The sequence below is a fragment of the Cervus canadensis genome, chromosome 25 (assembly GCF_019320065.1).
Source record: "Cervus canadensis isolate Bull #8, Minnesota chromosome 25, ASM1932006v1, whole genome shotgun sequence".
In the NCBI taxonomy this organism is placed as follows: Eukaryota; Metazoa; Chordata; class Mammalia; order Artiodactyla; family Cervidae; genus Cervus; species Cervus canadensis.
Window position 1 is genome coordinate 2,813,947 of NC_057410.1, and position 24,981 is coordinate 2,838,927.

Here is a 24,981-nt window from a genome sequence, read left to right on the forward strand (position 1 = left end):
TACAACCAAACTGAGCAGCTAAGTTGGTGGAGGGAATATTTAATGAGATGATGGAAGAAATGATATGGTGGCTACATGTCCATCCGATAGGGGAGTCTGTTTTCTGGTCAGAAAATTGTTTTTCTCTCCTAAGCATTTGAATATAACACTCTGTTCTTTTGCTATGCCATGAGAATGTGCATCAGAGAGAGAGAGAGAGAGAGAGAGAGAGAGAGAGAGCAAGCAAGTAGCGCAGAGCTATGACAATAAGCCAACGGAAATAAAAAACATCCCTATGGAATAAACATGGGACATGGTTGACATTTTGGAAATTACTTTCCTCTCTTACCAGTGCCATTAAGAAAGGCTATGTTTACAAGGCACATTGAGCCAATATATATAATGGGCTGGAGGAAGCCACAAGCTGGACTCAAGATTGCCCGGAGAAATATCAATAACCTTACATATGCAGATGACACCTCTCTTATGGCAGAAAGCGAAGAACTAAAGAGCCTCTTGATGAAAGTGAAAGAGGAGAGTGGAAAAGTTGGCTTAAAGCTCAACATTCAGAAAACTGAGATTATGGCATCCGGTCCCATCACTTCATGGGAAATACATGGGGAAACAGTGGAAACAGTGGCTGATTTTATTTTTCTGGGCTCCAAAATCACTGCAGATGGTGATTGCAGCCATGAAATTAAAAGACATTTACTCCTTGAAAGGAAAGTTATGACCAAACTAGACAGCATATTAAAAAGCAGACATTACTTTGTCAACAAAGGTCCGTCTACTCAAGGCTATGGTTTTTCCAGTGGTCATGTATGGATGTGAGAGTTGGACTATAAAGAAAGCTGAGCGCCGAAGATACTTTTGAACTGTGGTGTTGGAGAAGACTCTTGAGTGTCCCTTGGACTGCAAGGAGATCCAACCAGTCCATCCTAAAGGAGATCAGTCCTGGGTGTTCATTGGAAGGACTGATGCTGAAGCTGAAACTCCAATACTTTGGCCACCTGATGCGAAGAGCTGGCTCATTGGAAAAGATGCTGATGCTGGCTGGGAAAGATTGAGGGCAGGAGGAGAAGGGGACGACAGAGGATGAGATGGTTGGATGGCATCACTGACTCAATGGACATGGGTTTGGGTGGACTCTGGGAGTTGGTGATGGACAGGGAGGCCTGGCGTGCTGCGGTTCATGGGGTTGCAAAGAGTCGGACATGACTAAGTGACTCAACTGAACTGAACTGATTTCTCTATAATTGGTAACATCAGCTCTGAAATTCTGAGAAGCAAATATTTCTGACCAGAAAAACGTGGGACATACAGGAAAGGATAAGAAAAAACTGAAAAGAAGATACAATAAAGAAAAGACTAAAAGAAAGACTACCTTTTTAGCTTCTTCGATTAAAGAAGCTACTGTTTTCAATGTGGTGTTGTTCAGTTGCTAAGTCATGTCCGACTCTTTGCGACCCCATGAACTTCAGCACACCAGCCTTCCCTGTCGTTCACTATCTTCCTGAGTTTGCTCAAACTCATGTCCATTGAGTCGGTGATGCCATCCAGCCATCTCATCCTCTGTTGCCCCCTTCTCCTCTTGCCAGTGTGAGGAGTTAGACATTAATTACTTAGTTACTTCCTTAACATTACAGTAAATGATTCTTTGTTTCTGTGTGTAATTGTTTAACTGAAAGGTAAACTGTTTCTAAAATTTTCATTTTCTTTATTCACTTATTCATTAATTTTGTCATTCATTTATTTGTTTATAAATCTGATCACTCATTGAATAAATAAAAACCATAGTTTGAGTCCTGGCATTCTCCACCTATCCTATCACTGTTTTCATAGGAAAACAAAAGTTTTTGTTTTTTTTTTTTTTTTTTTTTTTTTTTTTATGGAGCTATACTGGCTGACCTCTCTTGATTATTCTAGTGAAGACTCTGCTACTCAAAAGTCAGCAAACAAGGAAGCTCTACAGCACCCTGTACAGAATTCTGGCTTAACAAATGGATCCTACAAGATACACGGGCAGGGCAGCCAGCAAACACAGCCTTCAGGTACGTTTATTTATTTCTTTTCAGTGATCATATATACAGTCAACACGAAACATGACAGTGATGGCTGATTCTGAAAAACAGGAACCAGACAGATGCTACCACTTTAAAAACTATCAGCCACCATGAACCCTCAGGGAAAGATTTTATTAAAAGGAATTAAATTCAGCAAATTATCATTCTTTCAACCCAGAAGAGATAATGAGAAATTCGCAACAGGATTAGCCCACGCTAGCAAAGTGATGCTCAAAATTCTCCAAGCCAGGTTTCAACAGTACATGAACCGTGAACTTCCAGATGTTCAAGCTGGGGTTAGAAAAGGCAGAGGAATCAGACATCAAATTGCCAACGTGCAGAGGAACCAGAGATAAAATTACCAACGTTTGCTGGATCACTGAAAAAGCAAGAGAGTTACAGAAAAATACCTACTTTTGCTTTATTAACTACATCAAAGACTTTGACTGTGTGGATCACAATAAACTGTGGAAAATTCTTCAAGAGATGGGAATACCAGACCACCTGACCTGCCTCCTAAGAAATCTGTATGCAGGTCAAGAAGCAACAGTTAGAACTGAACATGGAACAACAGACTGGTTCCAAATTGGGAAAGGAGTACGTCAAGGCTGTATATTGTCACCCTGCTTTTTTAACTTATATGCAGAGTACATCATGTGAAATGCTGGGCTGGATGAAGCACAAGCTGGAATCAAGATTGCCGGGAGAAATATCAATCACCTCAGATATGCAGATGACACCACTCTATGGCAGAAAGTGAAGAAGAATTAAAATGCCTCTTGATGAAAGTGAAAGAGGAAAGTGAAAAAGTTGGATTAAACTCAACATTCAGAAAACTAACGTCATGACATCCGGTCCCATGACTTCATAGCAAATAGATGGGGAAACAATAGAAACAGTGAGAGACTTTATTCCTTTGGGCTCCGAAATCACTGTAGATGGTGACTACAGCCCTGAAATTAAAAGATGCTTACTCCTTGGAAGATAAGCTATGACTTAAATTAAAAAGCAGACAGCATATTAAAAAGCAGACAGATTACTTTACCAACCAAGGTCCATCTAATCAAAGCCATGGATTTTCCAGTAGTCATGTACGGATGTGAGAGTTGAACTATAAAGAAATCTGAGCACTGAAGAATTGATGCTTTTGAACTGTGGTGTTGGAGAAGACTCTTGAGAGTCCCTTGGACTGCAAGGAGATCCAATCAGTCCATCCTAAAGGAAATCAGTCATAAACATTCATTGGAAGGACCGATGCTGAAGTTGAAACTCCAATACTTTGGCCACCTGATGCGAAGAGCTGACTCATTGACCCTGATGCTGGGAAAGATTGAGGACAGGAGGAGAAGGGGACGACAGAGGATGAGATGGTTGTGGCATCACCGATGTGATGGACATGAGTTTGAGTAGGCTCTGGGAACTGGTGATGGACAGGGAAACCTGGCATGCTGCAGTCCATGGTGTCACAGAGAGTTGGACATGACTGAGCGGCTGAACTGAACGGAACTGAACTACCCCTGTAAAAGGTTTGCCTGAATATAGAGAACAGTGTAGATTCTGTCTGTGGAGAGAGAAATGTGGGTGTTCAGTCAAATAAATGTGAAGACACTTGGCAACTTGTTAATTGCTTTAGTCACTCTATCTAAACATTTTAACAAAGTTTCTTGGCATATCTTACTAGGCAGAACTCTAAAGAGTAACTCTGGTGTGGAGTGAAAAATCATATCCTTGCAATGTGGTAAAAATGAATCGATTCAGTCAATTTAGTCAACTTTTACATTTGATGTGTAGTAGATTATTTAATTAATGGAGTCTTCCGCTTCCCCATCATGTTTTGATTCAGGCTCTTTTGAGTGCTGGAGCAGAGTTGTTCCAGTTGCTCCTGGGAGAAGGAGAACTTGTCACAGGGCTTCCTAGGGAGCTGTTCGGAGCAGAACAACTCTTGCTCTCACTGAGGACTGAATTTCTCTCCCACGTGTCCGGCTCCAATACGCCCCAGGCTGGGAATCTAATTACTCTAGCTCAGCTTTCCCGGCAAGCCGTAAGTAAGCCCATGGACTGGTTGACCTTGGGTGGTCTGTCTGATCGGCTCTGGCCGGGGTGCTGAGGAGGCGGGGTGTCAGCAGCAGAGCGGGCGCTTTGCTAGTGACTGTGGCTGGGACGGCGATGCCTCTGAGGGGCATGCTCAGGTTTGCTCAGTGTGGTACCAGCAGCGTCTAGTTGACATCACAAGAATGAACAATTTACAATGTGCACGTCAAAACAGACTCCATTACTTACTTTTAGTTTTTTCCTTTAATTTACAGCAATAGCTATCACTTTTATAATTATAAAATTAACACATCTTTATTGAAATCAGTTTTTAAACTAAAGAAAAGTGCAAGGAAGAAAACTTTATTTGATTTTTAAGTTGGGTCTTAAAACAAGTTTAATCTATTCATATTTATTGTTACAAATGATAGGTTTGGTTCAGTGTAACTTAATTTATACTCTTTTTTTTTAAAAATAAAATTTTTTGCTTCCTTTTTTTTTTTTTTTGCTATTTGGTGTATTTTTCTTTGCTACTTTTAATAATTTAAAATTTTTAACATATTTTCAGTTCAGTTCAGTCTCTCAGTCATGTCCGACTCTTTCTGACCCCATGAACCGCAGCACGCCAGGCCTCCCTGTCCATCACCAACTCCTGGAGTCCACCCAACCCATGTCCATTGAGTTGGTGATGCCATCCCATCATCTCATCCTCTGTCGTCCCCTTCTCTTCCTGACCTCAATCTTTCCCAGCATCAGGGTCTTTTCAAACGAATCAGCTCTTTGCATGAGGTGGCGAAGAGTTTGGAGTTCCAGCTTCAACATCAGTCCTTCCAATGAATGCCCAGGACTGATCTCCTTTAGGGTGGACGGGTTGGATCTCCTTACAGTCCAAGGGACTCTCAAGAGTCTTCTCCAACACCACAGTTCAAAAGCATCAATTCTGTGCTCAGCTTTCTTTATAGTCCAACTCTCACATCCAGACATGACCACTGGAAAAACCATAGCCTTGACTAGACCGACCTTTCTTGGCAAAGTAATGTCTCTGCTTTTTAATATGCTATCTAGGTTGGTCATAACTTTCCTTCTGAGGAGTAAGTGTCTTTTAATTTCATTGCCTCAACCACCATCTGCAATGATTTTGGAGCCCAGAAAAATAAAGTCAGCCAATGTTTCCACTGTCTCCCCATCTATTTGCAATGAAGTGATGGGACTGGATGCCATGATCTTAGTTTTCTGAATGTGGAGCTTTAAGCCAACTTTTTCACTCTCCTCTTTCACTTTCATCAAGAAGCTCTTTAGTTCCTCTTCGCTTTCTGCCACAAGGGTGGTGTCATCTGCATATCTGAGGTTATTGATATTTCTCCCAGCAATCTTGCTTCCAGCTTGTGCTTCTTCCAGCCCAGCGTTTCTCATGATGTACTCTGCATATAAGTTAAATAAGCAGGGTGACAATATACAGCCTTGACGGACTCCTTTTCCTATTTGAAACCAGGCTGTTGTTTCATGTTCAGCTGTAACTGTTGCTTCCTGACCTGCATACAGGTTTCTCAAGAGGCAGGTCAGGTGGTCTGGTATTCCCATCTCTTTCAGAATTTTCCACAGTTTATTGTATCCACACAGTCAAAGGCTTTGGCATAGTCAATAAAGCAGAAATAGATCTTTTTCTGGAACTCTCTTGCTTTTTTGATGAATCAGCAGATGTTGGCAATTTGATGTCTGGTACCTCTGCCTTTTCGAAAACCAGCTTGAACATCTGGAAGTTCACAGTTCATGTATTGCTAAAGCCTGGCTTGAAGAATTTTAAGCATTACTTTACTAGCGTGTGAGATGAGTGCAATTGTGTGGTAGTCTGAGCATTCTTTGGGATTGCCTTTCTTTGGGATTGGAATGAAAACGAACCTTTTCCAGTCCTGTGGCCACTGCTGAGTTTTCCAAATTTGCTGGCATATTGAGTGCAGCACTTTCACAGCATCATCTTTCAGGAGTTGAAATAGCTCAGCTGGAATTCCATCACCTCCACTAGTTTTGTTCATAGTGATGCTTCCTAAGGCCCACTTGATTTCACATTCCAGGATGTCTGGCTCTAGGTGAGTGATCACACCATCGTGATTATCTGGGTCATGAAGATCTTTTTTGTACAGTTCTTCTGTGTTTTCTTGCCACCTCTTCTTAATCTCTGCTGCTTCTATTAGGTCCATACCATTTCTGTCCTTTATTGAGCCCATCTTTGCATAAAAAGTTTCCTTGGTATCTCTGATTTTCTTGAAGAGATCTCTAGTCTTTCCCATTCTATTGTTTTCCTCTATTTCTTTGCATTGATTGCTGAGGAAGGCTTTCTTATCTCTCCTTGCTATTCTTTGGAACTCTGCATTCAAATGGGAATATCTTTCCTTTTCTCCTTTGCTTTTCACTTCTCTTCTTTTCACAGCTATTTGTAAGACCTCCTCAGACAGCCATTTTGCTTTTTTGCATTTCTTTTTCTTGGGGATGGTCTTGATTCCTGTCTCCTGTACAATGTCACAAACCTCCATCCATAGTTCATCAGGTACTCTGTCTATCAGATCTAGTCCCTTAAATCTATTTCTCACTGCCACTGTATAGTCATAAGGGATTTGATTTAGGTCATACCTGAATAGTCTAGTGGTTTTCTCCACTTTCTTCAATTTCAGTCTGAATTTGGCAAAAAGGAGTTCATGATCTGAGCCACAGTCAGCTCCTGGTCTTGTTTTTGCTGACTGTATAGACCCTCTCCATCTTTGTATATGTTGTTAATTGATATATATTTAAATCAGTTTTTCTCTGTTTTAGTGTTCTTTTATTTCCCTCTTTTCTCCCTCCTTCCTGGTATCCTTGATATAATCTGATGTGTTAGATTCATATTTTTATTTTACATTTTCATTATTTTTATATCATAACTATTATATTTAAAGAATTATTAAAATCATGTTATGTTTTATTATGCTGTTATCTATAATTATTTGAATAATATCTTTAAATATCTTCATTACTGATTAGAATTTTTTAATACTAAAACTTACCAATTTTTTAATTTAAATTTTGAAGTAAGTATTTTTGGAAAGAGCATACGGGTGTCATACATTCTTTACTTTTTTATGTCTGAGAATGTCCCCGTTATCCAGGACATATAATCTGTTGCAAACGGATTATTTGGATCATATTTCTTTCCCCCAGAAATCTTCAAACTTTTTCCAGTGATAACTGTGGTGCTTAGCAAAGTAGGTGAGAAATCTAAACTAGCTTAATTTTGTTGTTATTGCTATTTAGTTATTTGTTATTTCCTATTCTGATAATATAATTTTTTATCCTTAAAATGAAATAACCAGAAGGTATCTTGGTTTTGGAATCTGTCATAACCCAAATTATGTATGCCCCTCTCCAAATTCATATTGAAACCATAACCCCTGGCGTACCTCAGAATGTAACTACATTTAGAGATAAGATCTTTAAACATGTGATTAAGTTAAAACGAGGCTGTTCGGGTGGACTCTAATCCAGTCTAACTAGTGACCGTGTAGAAAGAGGAACTTTGGACACACAGTGAGTGCCCAGGGATGTGCACACAGGGGAAAAACTCTGTGTAGATGTAGTGAGACGCGGCCAAGCCTGCCAAACCTGGATCGTGAGCCTCCCGCCTCCAGAGTGTGAGCAGTAAATTTCTCTTGTTTAAGCCAACCCACGGTGTTTGTTTTTGCCGTAATAACCCTCACAGACTAATACAGAATCTTTTAACAAGTCATGTCTGCTACTTGTTAACCTCCCTTAGTATGAGCACTTTAGTTTCTCTTCAGCTTAGGAATGTTCTATTATTTTTGCTTTTTTTTCTGTTTTCTGCTTCTGGAGTTCTTACTATAATGAACTGGATCTGTCCTTCTTGCCTCTTAGCTTTTGGAGCTGTTAATCTTTCTGTTTACTTTTACTTTTTTGTGATAGTGGATCTGTTGGTCACACGCCTTCATTGTAGAATCTAACGTGGACTTAATCGTTGTCATTTCATGAGGTCTTTTATTATTTCAGAGACCTACTCACACCTGTCCTAGTTTCTTGGATGTAATGTCTTGTGATTGTTGTTAAGAATACAAATTATAGCTTTGTAAATTTTCCTTTAGCTATCCTCGTTCATTGGAGGAAGTTGCTTTGATTTCTTAGCATGGTGCCCTTCATTTGAACTGCCGTGTGGCTTCATGCACCCTGTGATTTTTCTTTGTCCTTTGGAGGGTTGGTCTATGCTTGTCAGAATTAGAAGTTTTATGAATGCCTGTCCTCTTACTTCATGGCCAACAATTCCATCTCATACAAGGAACTGTGGGTTAGGTAGGTCCTTGCTCCAATCTGCACAATCGCCAGCAGAAATCCCCCACTGTTTCTGTCATGTGGGTATTGCTGTCCTCTAGTTTATAGCACTTTTGCTTAATTTCCCCTAGTTGGATATTCTGTTGGTCATTTAGATGGAATTTGGGGAAGGTGAAGAATTAAAAGTATGGTATAAATGCAATGTTTCTCTAGTTAAGAAGACAATTGCAGTTGGAGGTTTGCACAAAGTGGAAGTGGGGGTGAGGGAGCCAGGGTTTTGCCAGCTGCCTCATGATCTGCTTACATATCTGTCTCCACTGCTATACTATTCTTAGCAGCTGTAGCATAGTAGGTATTCAGAAATGTTTGGTGGTTCTACACTCAATCCTGCATGTTCCCAAAGCCTCAGCCTCACCGATGACTGATATTCATCAAGGGCAGGACACCTCCCTGGGGCAGAGGGCTGACTCTTCATTACTATCTTGATTTCTTTTGAGTATTTTGCTTAAGATTTTTGCTTTAAGTACTTTGCTTTGGATTTTGGAAATTGTTTGAATACTTGCTTTTGTGTCTTTTTGGGAATCAAAACAAGCTGGCAGATTTCTGTGTTAGTCCTGTCTAATTTCAATGGCTGGACATTTACCCATACTGCTTTTAATTCCGGGGGAAATTTTATTTATGTTCCAGGGAATGTAAATTGTTGTCTGCCTGATAGTCTACGTACTTTGGGAAGTGCTTTCTTAAAAGCATCAAGGTTTTATAAATGTATTCCCATATCCCTCACCTTGCATTTCTGCAACAATATTATTCTGCCTTATATTAAGCAGCTATTCATGTGCCGGCTCTTGTCCATTAGATGTAAGTTCCTTAGAGGGGAGGGGCTATGTATTACTGACTTCTGGATCACTCTACTAATGTATAGCACAATGCTTTGCTCTTTAAGTCTTTGAAGATTTTCCCAATAAATTAAAATAACTTGTTAAATTGCTCCTTTACTATCTTACTTTCTTCTGGGTATTGTGGACATTTGCTTATTATCTGCCAGTCATCCTTTTTCTTGCCAGCACTTCTACTTTTATGTTGGATATCTGCCTTTCCTCTTATGGACCTTGTATATATCTGGGGAATGTCATCCCATCCCAAGATTCACTGGCCCTCACTGACTTGGGCCAAGCAACACTCTCTATAACCTGGCTGTAGTGTTTGGATGAAGAACAAACATGAGACCCAGCATGGACCTGTGTGTAGCCCTGGGATTTGTTGACAGCCATGTTGCAACCACGAGGAAAGTAGCTTTAGGATGAGTTAGACATTGTGGAAGGCAGAACAGAAACAGACGTTGGGTTTCTTTTTGGATATTTTTGTGCTCTTGGCTTAAACTAAACCTCAAATTGCCAACATTTGCTGGATCATCAAAAAAGCAAGAGAGTTCCAGAAAAACATCTATTTCTGCTTTATTGACTATGCCAAAGCCTTTGACTGTGTGGATCACAATAAACTGTGGAAATCCTGAAAGAGATGGGAATACCAGACCACCTGACCTGCCTCCTGAGAAACCTGTATGCAGGTCAGGAAGCAACAATTACAGCTGAACATGAAGCAATAAGCTGGTTCCAAATAGGAAAAGGAGTATGTCAAGGTTGTATATTGTCACCCTGCTTATTTAACTTATATGCAGAGTACATCATGAGAAACACTGGGCTGGAGGAAGCACAAGCTGGAAGCAAGATTGCTGGGAGAAATATCAATAACCTCAGATATGCAGATGACACCACCCTTGTGGCAGAAAGTGAAGAACTAAAGAGACTCTTGATGAAAGTGAAAGAGGAGAGTGAACAAGTTGGCTTAAAGCTCAACATTCAGAAAACTAAGATCATGGCATCTGGTCCCATCACTTCATGGCAAATAGATGGGGAAACAGTGGAAACAATGGCTGACTTTATTTCTCTGGGTTCCAAAATCACTGCAGATGGTGATTGCGGCAATGAAATTAAAAGATGCTTACTCCTCGGAAGGAAAGTTATGACCAACCTAGACAGCATATTAAAAAGCTGAGACATTACTTTGCCAACAAAGGTCCATCTAGTCAAGGCTATGGCTTTTCCAGTGATCATGTCTGGATGTGAGAGTTGGACTATAAAGAAAGCTGAGCACTGAAGAATTGATGCTTTTGAACTGTGGAGTTGGAGAAGACTGTTGAGAGTCCCTTGGACTGCAAGGAGATCCAACCCGTCCACCCTAAAGGAGATCAGTCCTGGGCATTCATTGGAAGGACTGACGTTGAAGCTGAAACTCCAATACTTTGGCTACCTGATGGGAAGAACCGACTCATTTGAAAAGACCCTAATGCTGGGAAAGATTGAGGGTAGGAGGAGAAGGGGATGACGGAGGATGAGATGGTTGGATGGCATCACCGACATAATGGACTTGGATTTGGGTGGAATCCAGGAGTTGGTGATGGACAGGGAAGCCTGGCATGCTGCAGTTCATGGGGTCACAAAGAGTCGGACACGACTGAGCGACTGAACAGAACTGAACTGAAACCTCAAGCCCACATTAATCTTGAACTTTCCAGGGATGAAAACTAATACATTTCTTTACTGTTTTAACTGGTTTGTGCTGGGGTTTCTCTTATTTGCAACCCAAATGCTTATGACTGATGCACATATTTTCAGCGTATTTAATCATAGAAGCATTTGGGCAGCCTACTTCATTGATTATTCCCTTTGCTTATTTCCTTGCCCCATTTCAGTTTCATGTTTTTTTCTTTAGGTTTCCAGTTCATATTTGTTAATGATGATCAATTGTCTATAGTCTTGTAGAATCACAAAGTGACCAGAGATCAGTTATTCCTACTTGCTTATTTTTAGATAATAAAGCTAAACACTAATGAGGCTAAATGATGCACCCAAGATCATTACAGTTTTAATATTTTATTCATGACTTAGGATCATTATCAACATTGATTGTTAGGTTGTCCTGTAACACACAGAGGGAGAATTGCTACGTGCAGCTTATTCACCCTGCCCCCCCACCCCACTGCCTCATGAATGGAGGAGTTTTTCTACATAGGCCTCCATTTGTGTTTTTCAGTTTATTGTCTTTTTTTTTTTTTTTTTTACTGCTGCTTTTGGGAGTTCTTTGATGATTCTTGTTGCCTCTAATCTTATGCCCGCTGTATGATAGGAAAGGAAAGAAGGTCGCTAAGGCTACTCATGCAGTTCAAGCTGATACCCTCAATTTTACAAACAATATGAAATCAATAGTCACCCAAAGGTGACAGTAACTATCGTATGACATAGATGGTCATTGAAGTTGTTTTCACTGATGCTCTGTAGTTTTTTTTCCTGCTTGCTTCTGGTTTGGGGCCATCTAAACAGATTGATAGTGTAGAGAAGAGGAGATGAGGGAGTCTTAGTTCTCTTGTAATTTTTGAGAGTTGTTTTGTGTTAAGTATCACTGAACCTCATTAAAAAAAGTAAAACAGGTAAATCCAAGTTAGATGATATATTTGGGAAATTGTGCTGTGGCTAATTGAATTTTCAACTTACTGAAGGGATATTCCTGAAATCCTTCTTGTTGTTAAGATCTTTCCCCAATATGTGAGTTCATTTATCTTTTCTCATAAATCTACAGCATGGAGGAAATTTTTCTTCCTGACCACTTTGCATCTTGCAGTGCTTCATTGTGAATAACACTGGGTGAAGACGGGGAGTGGGGGGGAGGGGGGGGAGGGGGGGCGCTTTGAGCTGTGTTGTAGTTGACACAGTGAGTATTGTATATGTCAGCAAGATTCCTGTTCACTGCTGTCTTATTCTCCTGAAAGCATTTGTCCTTTCTACCACTTTGTGATTAGACAGGGCCATGTACCTTCTCTGGTCAAGGAAATGGGAACAGAAGTGCGTCATTTTGGGTAGAAGCCCTTAATTGCAAGGCTTTAGTATCTCCTTTACCCTTCTCGTTTCATGGTAATAATAGAGGCACGTGTCAAGATGAAGCCTCTGCAGCCTAGGCATGTCAAACATAACCTTTGCTATTTCAAGCCACCGAGATTTAGAGATTTCTTAGTAACACAACATATCCCACTCTTATCTGGCTAATCTGTAAGGTAGAAGGAGACAGAGTTGTGGACCGGACCCCTCCCCACCTCCCACCCCCATGCTTCCTCCATAATAATTCCCCCTTTTTTTGTTTTATTTGGAAAAAACCTCCCCTGCTTAAAACATGATTAAACCCCACTGATATAGGAGATTGGCCTTAATGTGCATGGAACCCTAGGATTTAATGGATTTTAAAATGTTCGCTCTTTGAGTTTTCTTATGATTGGCTTCTCTCATGAAAGGAGAATGCAGTGAAAGTTTAGTTAATTGAGGGTTTCAATATATTGTGCTTTCCCTAATGGTATACCCAAGCTGTGCTTATAAATTGACAGGTCTGATGATTATATGTGGTTTATGAAATGAGCTCATTGGTTGATAGTATATATTATACAGCACAGCAGTGGTGCATATTAAATACAAAGTAGATAGGACCACTGAGCGGTAGCTATTTTGATAACCAAAGCTTATCATTTCATATTATTTTATCATTTAAGACATCAATCAGTGCACACACTGCCTTCCATTTCCGGCTGACATTTAGTATGCTGCTGGAATTTCTTCTGAACCATGTTGTCTGAGGGTTTGTGGAGAGTCTTCAAGGATGAACTGAGTGGGACAGTCACATATTTTTCTTCCACAAAATAGATCCCAGAAGGAAATGATCTCAGACTCAGAATTCATTATTGGAAAATACCTTTTGAGAATATTTTCTCTCTGGGACAGAGCACAAAATTCCTGAAAACAAAACCCATTCATATGTTAACTGTTTATTTAAAATCATACAAGCTTATTTTCAGATGCAGACACATCTTGATTACTCAAATGAAGGAGACACATAGAATATACCAAAGAATGGATAATTCTCAAGCCATTTATAAAGTAATACAATGATGGATAAAAATGATAAGGCATGAACTCTTGGTTAATTAAAATTTTTGCTTACTAAAAGATTAAAAAACCCTATTTTTTTACCTTGACAGTGTAAACAAGATTCTCCTTGATTTAGCAGGTAGAATTTCATGTCTAATGTTGAATCCTTTTTTTGAAGATTGAAGACCTGGCATCACTTTGGTGTCGCTGATGTGAACATAAATGTTCAATGTAAAAATGAAGAATGGGAAGGGCCTTGGGCTAAAGGTGCACTAGTCCTAGAATGTATTCCCTGATGCATTGGTTTAAAAGCTAAATTCTTTTTAAAAAATTAAAAAAAAAATTTGGGGGCCACATGGCATGTGGGATCTTAGTTTCCCAATGAGGGATGGAACCTATGTCCCCTGCGGTGAATGTGTGGAGTCTTAAGCATTGGACTGTCAGGAAAGTCCCTAACATCTAAATTCTTACTGTGAGTGTACTTACTGCTTTTGGGCTTAAAGTGGTTGCTGAGGGGACTGTGGAATCAGAACGTGGTAAAAAATGGAAAAGTGAGGGATCATCCAGTTAAGTTCTAGTTCACTGAAGTTTTACACGCTTTGTCTCACTCCCATCGTTATTATGGCTCCTGAGTATTTGGCTTCCAAGAAAACATGAGTAAAGAGTTACCCTGAAGTCAGGTTGCCCTACTGAATCCTGTGTAGACTGGACCTACACACTTTATATTGGTTTTGGATCACTGGCTTCCTGGTCTTGTGTATTACTAACACATTTCTTGAGTAAATTCATTGGTTCTGACAGGATCCATATTTTTGATCCATATTGTATCCACATGGCACTAAATCTAACTGGGGAAATATTATCATCACATTGAAGTTATTATATTGACAAGCAAATTTCCCTGAGTAGTCAGTCATGGAAATGGAGAAATTGTTCATTTTCTAAAATGCATGTTGGTTATGAAGAGGGCAGTGTGGGCTAATGAAAAAATGCTAGATGGATGATGTTGATTCTTATTATGACAGAAATTCATTAATTAAATGCCTTTTTACATGTGTTGCCCTGCTAACCTCCACACACAGGGAAATACTTAGACTTTTTTTGTTCTTTGTGAAGCAACCAAACTACGATATACTGATATAGATATAAATAATTATTGATATAAGGAAAAATGCCATTAAATTCACACATGGGATCTAAAATACAATAATATCATACAACTCAAGAATTTTATTTTGGGAAAGTTGAGAAATGATGGGATAAGAAATAGGGGGACATAAACTCACAATGTATTCTAGAAAAAAATCAAGAAAAAAGAGTGACTGGGATTCTATATCCTTGTTAGATAAGTTTTGGGGAAGTAGCCAGGACTTTTCTGGTTAATGTAGAAGACTTGGATTTTTGAAACTTATGAATGAAATGGACTAAAGATGTGAAAGGTAGCATCTATTTAGTATATTTTTCATGATTCTGTTCTAATCAGCATTAGATATTTATGTTGCTCTTCTGCCAATCAGATGTGAATTCATTAGGAAAAATGAAGAAATATGTTCTAGTGACTCAATGATTCAGGTCTTCACAGTCTGATGAGAGGTTCAGGGGACTGGATGTAAGAGGAGGAAACGGGAAGTTCCCACTGAGAAGAGATGACCGTATTTGATTTGGAGCAGGTGAAAGGGCAGAAGAGCAGAACAGGTACCTTTTAAAATCTTATTTATTTATCTGGCTGCATTGGGGTCTTAGCTGTGGCACGTAGGACCTTTGCTGTAGTTGTGGCACATGAGCCCGGTTGCTCTGTGGCATGTGGGACCTCAGCGCCCTGACCAGTGATTGAACCTGTGTCCCCTGCATTACAAGGCAGATTCTTAACCACTGAACTGCCAGAGAAGTCTCCAGAACATATGTTTTTAAATGATCAAAGAGCAGAGTTTTAAGGCAGGCCTTTGTATGCTAGACACACATTCTTAGAATTAATAAAAGCACCATCCTGGGTGGCTTGTGACTAGGGTTGGAAGAAGTCTGCATAGGACTACAGGAATAAACCTCAGTGAACGCAGAAGTGGCCCCACACTGAAGTGAACGCGGAACTGAAGTCTTTGTTCCTGGAAAAAGGTGAAACCAAGATTGGATTAAGTTCCACAGCGACTATAATTAATTTACATTAATAAGCTAAGCCTACATGCTTTATCTTCATTATTTTGTTTCTTTAAACCTTCCTTCAAATAGTGTACTCTCTTGACGTTCATCAATAGTAGGTTATAGTTGTTCTTTATTGACATACATCTATCATTGGATAAAGAACTGTACTTAAATTAGTAATTGACTTCTAGCTGACCCTAGTGCCCCCAAAACAGCAGCTTGGTCCTAGTTCTTGTTAAGGAGTTGTAAACTGGAGACTTGATCAGAGTTTCATAAAGGTGTGCGTCCCAGGAGGAGAAGAGGGAAAAGATCTTCAAGGCAGATGGTAGTGCTCTTCTCGCTTGTTCCTTAGAATGGATGGGTAGGATGGAATGGGCGGCACAACATGTCTTAGCTCAGATGAAGGAGAGAAATAAAGGTTTTCAAGCCTACCGGGAAAGGAGGGGAAGAGTTCCCTTCTTAGCTTTAGAAAAGTCTAGAAAAAAAATTTTTTTAAAGCTCTTGCTTCCTGATTACCCTTCCAACAGGTCACACCATTTTTTTCCCCTGAAAAAGTAGCTGTGTTCTTAGGGAGATGGAGTTCCAAACTATTGAATAATGAGGATTCTTTTGGGCTCATGTTTCTCAGGCACAGGGGATTTAAGATGTGTTTCTGTGTAGAACCTCACGTCATCTCTATGGCTAGACTCTCCTTGATGGGGCTGTCTTCACCAAGCACAGGGCCACTGATGTCAGGGGATTAAATTACAATCAGGGAAGTAGTCTGCAGGTTGGAGAGCCCTAAGATCTGTAAAGGGCAAAACAGTCTCTGTCAGATGAGCAAGGGGCCGAGGCTGCCCACTGCACACCTACCATCTCCCCATCCCGCCCCACTTCTGCTCAGGTGTTGGCCATTATTCCCCCAGATTCAGTTCATGTTAAACTCGGTACAGAGATTAAGAAGGCTTCAAGTGGGTATCCCTGAGCAGTATAGTGTCAGAAATTTGGGAATTGTTTTTCTTTAGACTCATTTCTTTGTCTGAACAATGAGACAAAGACTCACCATCTCCCCTGTTCTTTGACTCTTACCAGTGTTTCCTGAGGCTTATCTTTCATCTGTCCTTTTCCAGTATCTCTGTGGCTCTTCCATCCCCTCCTCACAGTATGCTTCCCTTCCTCTCAGGATAACACAGTCCCGTCCCCGGTTCCTTTTGGTGCCCTGTGAAGTCTGTCTCCTTAAATTAGTTGGATAATAAGTATGACAGTGAGAGCTTTAACCCCAGTTAACTCTTCACCCATGATATGGTAGGTCTTCATTTACTTAAAGCTAAATACATACTGCAGTGAGAACTAATTTTCTTCTGAGGATGACCTAGTCTGGTATGTGAAGGAATGGATATTCCTTCTATGTCTTTGACCCTTTTTGCAATATAATAGATCTGACTCTATTAAATTAAAGCATATTTGCCTCTTCCTGACCTGGTTTTTATTAGAAAGGCTCCCCACGGATTTTACAGAAAATGTCTGAGGTGATGGGTGGTTCACACATCAGCTCTCTCTCTGATGCCCAAGTTTCTCCTCTATTATCTGGAATGGGGATTTTATTCCACTCCATCATGTATAGAAAGTCCACAAGCCCTCAGTCATAGAGTGGTCAGATTTTTCTCACATGTCCTTATGCATCCTGATTGCACACTTGGGGCACGTTTTTAGGGTAGTTCTTCTTTAGCTGATAAGGGGAAATTAATACCATAGTGATGACATAAACTGTCAGGACTGAAGGAAAAACCTTGTGTGACTTTTTTTCAACTCATTTCTTTTTGGCTGGATATATTTGATCTCGGGAAATAAGCATAACTGGAGTTGCAAATTGTGTAATTCATTTCATAGGATATTAATACTATGAATATAGAAAGTGAAGTCGCTCAGTCGTGTCCGACTCTTTGCGACCCCGTGGACTGTAGCCCACCAGGCTTCTCCGTCCATGGGATTCTCCAGGCAAGAATACTGGAGTGGGTTGCCAGTCCCATTCACCAAAAATGTTAGGAAGTCAAAGACTGAGAAAAATATGAGCAGACTTTCGACTGGATCTTGCATAACCGGGGGGCTTCCCTCATGGCTCAGACTGTAAAGAATCTGCCTGCAATGTGGGGGACCTGAAGGGTTGGGAAGATCCCCTGGAGAAAGGAACGGCTACCCACTCCAGTATCCTTGCCTGGCCAGTGTTACAGCCTCCTTCTATCTCTGCGCTGTCTCATGCATGTTTTATTTCAGAGCTAGTGTCTTATTCAGATCAGCTCCACAGGATACAAGGAGCAGGAGTGGGTGTACGTGTGTGAATGCACACACACACACACACACACACACAATCCTCCATAAGATAGTATAACAGTAAAATGTTTTTCTCTGTATCAAACCTGCTTTCTTTCCTTTGAGTTCTTATTTTATACATTTCATCTTGCTTACGTAATCCAAAGGGAAATAGGCTATATAAGAACAAATGTTGAAATGACTAAAATCTGACTGCACAAACATATGCCAAGTTATTTCTGATGACAATGGCAATAGAGGCCCTATTGATGGGACTAAATTGACTTTAATTTTTCTGTGATGAATGAATCTTAAACTGGGTTATGTAGTCACTTTGGTTAAATTCTATGGCTTTAGTTAAATTTTCAAAGAGGAAAAGTTAAGCATGTGGGTCACCCAAGAGGCTTTCAGTTTGTGTATATATCAGAGAGTAGGAATTTATTTCTCCCTGCTTGTACTGGGGGAAGAATCATCAATTTCTCCTGGTTTATATTTGTGAAATCAGAGTGCTGGTTACTAGCCAAGGTTTCTTTTCAAAAACTGCAGAGAAGACTTGTGATGAAAGCCAAAGCCCTTTGAAAAGGGGCATTGGATATGCCTCTTTCTATGAATAAAAATAAAAGGTGATTTCCCTCTAAGCCTGTGTGACCAAAGATAATGCATCTCATTCCAATGATAGGATTTCTCTCTCCTTTTCTTCCTCTTTCTCTTGTTTAGATATTGTAGAAACAACAACAAAAAACAGTTTGGAAGAGCTGAACTCCAAATATAATTAACACCTCTAGCAAGTTGATTTCCTGCATCTCATTAAGGCAGCTAAATTTAGGCTTTTAAAGAAAATGACCTTTAAAGTTATTTCATTCAATGACTGTTTATTGACCACACTGGATAATTTATGCACTGCTTGGTGATAAGTGGGGTCACACAGGATGTTCAAGGTAAATAGCTCACTCAAGAAGGAGGATTAATGAGACTGTTGTTCAGTCGCTAACTCCCATCCGACACTTTGCGACCCCATGGACTGCAGCAGGCCAGGCTTCCCTGTCTTCACTATCTCCCTGAGTTTGCTCAAACTCATGTCCATTGAGTCAGTGATGCCATCCAACCATCTCTTCCTGTCACCCCATTCTTCTTTTGCCCTCAATCTTTCCCAACATTAAAGTCTTTTCCAATGAGTCAGCTCTTCACATCAGGTGGCCAAAGTATTGGAGCTTCAGCTTTAACATCAGTCCTTTCAATGAATATTCAGGGTTGATTTCCTTTGGGATTGACTGATTTGATGTCCTTGCTGTCCAAGGGACCCTCAAGAGTCCTCTCCAGCACCACAATCTGAAAGCATCAATTCTTCGCCTCCTTTATGGTCCGACTCTCACATCTGTACATGACTACTGGAAAAAAACCATAGCTGACTATATGCACCTTTGCTGGCAAAGTGATGTCTCTGCTTTTTAATATGCTGTCTAGGTTTGTCATAGTGTGGTACAGAAATAATTACAAGAGAGATAAGGCAGTTGCTATGACTGAGGTGTGAAAGAGATGTCATGGGGATCCAGAGTAGGAAAGTCCAGGAAGCATGCTATGTAGTAGAAGGGGTGCAGGCACTGAAGTTAATGGACTAGGGTTTGAATATTGACTGGGTTCCTTCGTAACATTGAGAGTCTATTTCCCTCTTTGTAAAATGAGTATTAAAATGCCCATAATTTGGGGGTCGATAAGATTGCTAAACTGTGCTTAATGTGCCTTAAAAAGTCCTTGGGGACATAATAGGTTTTCAATAAGCAGCAGTTACCATCATCATCATCCTTGTGATTAACATTACTGGTGGTTTTATAGAGGGGAGTCTTTGTATGCATATTTTGTTGTATAGGATGTAGGATCTGGACATTCAGCACTTGGATGGAAGGTCATTTTGGGTGGAGGGATTAGGTTGGCAAAAGCAGTTGAGTAAAAATATGGAAAGTATATGTGGACAAAGAGCATCTCAGATGAAAACAGAGGCTTAATGATGAATTTTACTTCTTTTATTTCTATTTTTGCCCCAATCTATTTTAAGAATGTAGTTGACTGTAGAAAAATCAAGCCAGAATGCTTTCATTCACCATCCTGATTCCGATCTATGTTACGTTCCGCTACTTTTCACAAAGCCGACATCATCATTGGTTCAAATTTTCTTTCTTTTGAAATACCTTCTGTCCAAATTCTATCTATCCTACTAAGTTCATTGTGAATCACCAAGTCTTCAATAATTCTCCCAGGAAAATTAGCCCATTGCCTCTTTGATTCCCATAGCACTGTAGCTGTCCTTCCTCTGTGATCCCATGTTTGTTCAGTACTGTGTCAGTCCTATGCTAGGTGTTGGGTAATCCCACCTGGAAAAATTCACTGACCTCAAAAGTCTTACAGCCTAATGAGCATCACAAACAAGTGAACAGATAACCATAACACAGAAAGATACAAAGAGGTAAAGAAAAGTGCCTTGGGATCACTAGGCAAAGGTGCAGAGCTCAGTTAAGGACAGTTTCCTAGAGGAAGTGTTGACTAATTGGAGACCTGAATGGTGAGTGTTAACCAGCCCAGATCAGGTGAAGGGCAGCGCACAGACAGAAGTTACTCTAAGCAGAAGAGAAGAGCAAAACCAGAAGAATGCACACCTCTAGCACAACATCGGAGAAGGCAATGGCACCCCACCCCAGTACTCTTGCCTGGAAAATCCCATGGATGGAGGAGCCTGGTGGGCTGCAGTCCATGGGGTCGCGAAGAGTTGGATACGACTGAGTGGCTTCACTTTCACTTTTCACTTTCATGCATTGACGAAGGAAATGGCAACCCACTCCAGTGTTCTTGCCTGGAGAACCCCAGGGACGGGGTCACACGGAGTCGGACAGGACTGAAGTGACTCAGCAGCAGCACAACATCTTCCATATAGTAAGCATTCAGTAGACATTTGTTGAATGAATAGGTTCTTAGGGAAAGGAACCAAGGCTGGGAGCTAGCTGTCAGATGGCAACTTTTCCTTTGATATAAGGAGGTGGTTGCTGAAAGGATGCAAAGAGAGTTCACAGGGAATAAAAGAAACTTACGATTAACTTCACTTACTTCACAGAATCTGGCAGGCACATAACCAAAGTGAATTCATAGCTTTCCATAAAGCTTGCTCTAGAAGGAGTGATGAATAAATGAATACTGTATTCATTTTTAAACATTATTTTGTGGCCCATTATCAGCTAAACATAATTCCTATATATAAAAAGGGAATGAAACTTATCTTTTGGATCTAGTTTTGGATATCTTAGGGCTACTTTTGTGAAACTGTTAGAAAAAAAAGGAAGAGAGGGAGGAAGATAGAAAATGTTAAAGCTAGAGGGGGAGCTAACTTAAGATATTTTAGGAAAGTAAAAAGTTAGAAAGAAGAAAGTTCCCTGCCATACTTGCAAATACAAGCAAAATAGCAAAATTCTACTTACTTTAAGATACATACCCTTAGGATTGAAAAAATACCAATTCTCAGATGACAAAGCTGTCCTGAATATACAATGCTAATCATTTAATGTATTTGTTTCGAGTTACTGGATAAATTAATATTTTAGAGCAAGTAGAAGTTCATTAAAATAACACTAACTGCCTACTTTTTGGATTCCTTGTATCTGAAAAAGGTAAAATATAGAAATGATGCATTTAGGAACATTTGTAGGGGGAAATGCAGTAAAGAGAGTTTCTGTTAGTATACCACAAGGACAGTAACAAAGAAAAATCAATCTAATACCTTTGACAAGATGTCTAGCTATATTTTTCATGCTCTCAAGGACTATAAACCATCACAACAATTTCATTATGCCCTTAGGAGCCACTGGCATTCTGACTGATAATACTGATAATACCTGAAGTCAAAGCAAATTAGAATATCAAAGTTAACTTTCCATCAAATAACATGAAGAATATTATTGTTTCTTAAAGAGAATAGAAAGCCTATGACATGACTTCTATTGAGTCAGAGGGAGGGAAGGATTTTCGGAACCCCTATTTCCAGTGTTCCTTTGAGTCAGACATAGCAGGAACGACTAAATAACCATTTGCAGGGCTTACAAATATAGTTGAAATAGCATTACCTAAATTCTGAAGAAGTCACCCTTTTATGTATTATTCATCAGTGGAGAGAATTCTTATTTAAATTTGCATATAGTACTTTGTCAGTCTCTTCTCTATATTCTGTGCAAAATTCACACACTTTATCAATTTATTTTTATTTTTATAAGGTTGCTGCTGCTGCTGCTAAGTCGCTTCAGTCGTGTCTGACTCTGTGCGACCCCATAGACTGCAGCCCACCAGGCTCCCCCGTCCCTGGGGTTCTCCAGGCAAGAACACTGGAGTGGGTTGCCATTTCCTGCTCCAATGCATGAAAGTGAAAAGTGAAAGGGAGGCCGCTCGGTCGTGTCCAACTCTTCGCGACCCCATGGACTGCAGCCTACCAGGCTCCTCTGTTCATGGGATTTTTCCAGGCAAGAGTACTGGAGTGGGGTGCCATTGCCTTCTCCGTTTTATGAGGTTATGTGTCTTTAAATTTTTTTTTCTCATTTATTTGTTTTATTTTTGGATGTGCTGGGTCTTCATCGATGTGTGTGGTCTTTCTCTAGTTGTGGCGAGCCAAGGCTGCTCTTCACCGTGGTATTCAGGCTTCTCACCATGGTGGTTCCTCTCGTTGCGGAGCATGGGCTGTACAGATTTGGGCTCAGTAGTTGTGGTTCATGGGCCTGGCTGCCCCATGCCATGTGGGACCTTCCCACTCCAGGGATCAAAGCCATGCCCCCTGCATTGGCTTGTGGATTCTCAACCGCCAGGGAAGTGCCTACCTTGATTATTTTTTTAATAAAACAAATGTTTCTGTATGTATGAATTTCCAGAATCATCACTTTGTACAGCTGAATAATATTATCAGTGACCACAAGATAAGAATGGAGAAGGAAAATAGTTTATTCAGGTTTGGGGCTTTTCCAGGTATTTGTTATGGAAGAAAATGGAACAGGTTGTTGAGGATATTGGCAAGAAACTGGATAAAGTGAGGGAATATGGATCCTCAGTTAAATTTAGAAGAAGGTACATTTCCGAGAAAGTCAATACCAGACGAGAAAAAGGGAGTTAGGGTCTGGAGGATTCTCTGAAGTCAAATAACTAAGAGGTAGATATTGGGAAAGATTGAAGGCAGGAGGAGAAGGGACGACAGAGGATGAGATGGTTGGATGGCATCACTGACTCAATGGACATGAGTTTGAGTAAACTCTGGGAGTTGGTGATGGACAGGGAGGCCTGGTGTGCTGCGGTCCATGGGGTTGCAAAGAGTTGGACATGACTGAGTTACTGAAATGAACTGAACTAAAGAGCTAGAAGAATGGGAGGTTTCAGTGTGAGATGTTTGGGTTGAAGATTTCAGAGGAAGACTTATATACTTGTATTCTCATGCTGTGTAACAAATTAGTCACAAACAGTGGCTTAAAGCAACATACATTTGTTGTTTTACAATTTCTGTGGGTTAGGAGTCTGGGCATGGCTTAGCTAGGTCCATTCCTCAAGGTCCCACAAAGCTGTAATGAAGGTATCAGCTGGACTGCCTTTTCATCTGGAGGCATCACTGGGTAAGAAAACACTTCCAAGCTCATTCAGGTTCTTGGTGGAATTCATTTCTTTGAAGTTGTGGAACCAAAGGTCCAGGTTGCTGGTGGCTGTCAGCGGGAGGCCATCTTCAGTTCCTAGAGGCAGCCTTTGGTTCCTAGAGGTCCTTGCCATGTAGGATTTCCACCATGGCAGCTTATTTTATCAAATGAACAAGGATAATTTCTGAATTGAGTCTTCCAGCAAGGAGAAGTCTAACTTATTATAATCAAGGGAGTAGCATCCCATCACCTTTGGCATGTTCTATTGGTTAGAAGCACGACCCACTCTCAAAGGGAGGAGATCACACAAAGGCAGGAACCCGAGGGTATGGGAATCATGAAGGAATCATGGGGGCCATCTGTCTGCCACAATACATAACACCAAAAGAGAACTGATTGCTTTGCCCTTGTATAGAGGCAAGAAATGATTGATCCTTATGGACTGGAGTATCACTGGAACTGTTCAGTCCAGTTCAGTCGCTCAGTTGTGTCTGACTCTCTGCGATCCCATGAATCGCAGCACGCCAGGTCTCCCTGTCCATCACCAACCCCTGGAGTCTACCCAAACCCATGTCCATTGAGTTGGTGATGCCATCCAGCCATCTTATCCTCAGTCGTCCCCTTCTCCTCCTGCCCTCAATCTTTCCCAGCATCAGGATCTTTTCCAATGAGTCAGCTCTTTGTATTAGGTGGCCAAAGTATTGGAGCTTCAGCTTCAACATCAGTCCTTCCAGTGAACACCCAGGACTGATCTCCTTTAGGGCTTTAGGGTGGACCGGTTGGATCTCCTTGCAGTCCAAGGGACTCTCAAGAGTCTTCTCCAACACCACAGTTCAAAAGCATCAATTCTTCGGTGCTCAGCTTTCTTTATAGTTCAACTCCCACATCCATACCTGACCACTGGAAAAACCATAGCCTTGACTAGACCGACCTTTCTTGGCAAAGTAATGTCTCTGCTTTTTAATATGCTGTCTAGGTTGGTCATAACTTTCCTTCCGAGGAGTAAGTGTCTTTTAATTTCATGGCTGCAGTCACCATCTGCAGTGATTTTGGAGCCCAGAAAAATAAAGTCTGTCACTGTTTCCACTGTTTCCCCATCTATTTGCCATGAAGTGATGGGACCAGATGCCATGATCTAGTTTTCTGAATGTTGAGCTTTAAGCCAACTTTTTCACTCTCCTCTTTCACTTTCATCAAGAGGCTCTTTAGTTCTTCTTCACTTTCTGCCATAAGGGTGGTGTCATCTGCATATCTAAAGTTATTGATATTTGTCCCAGCCATCTTGATTCCAGCTTGTGCTTCATCCAGCCCAGCATTTCTCATGATGTACTCTACATATAAGTTAAATAAGCAGGGTGACAATATACAGCCTTGATGTACTCCTTCTCCTATTTGGAACCAGTCTGTTGTTTCATGTTCAACTGTAACTGTTGCTTCCTGACCTGCATACAGGTTTCTCAAGAGGCAGGTCAGGTGGTCTGGTATTCCCATCTTTCAGGATTTTCCACAGTTTATTGTGATCCACACAGTCAAAGGCTTTGGCATAGTCAATAA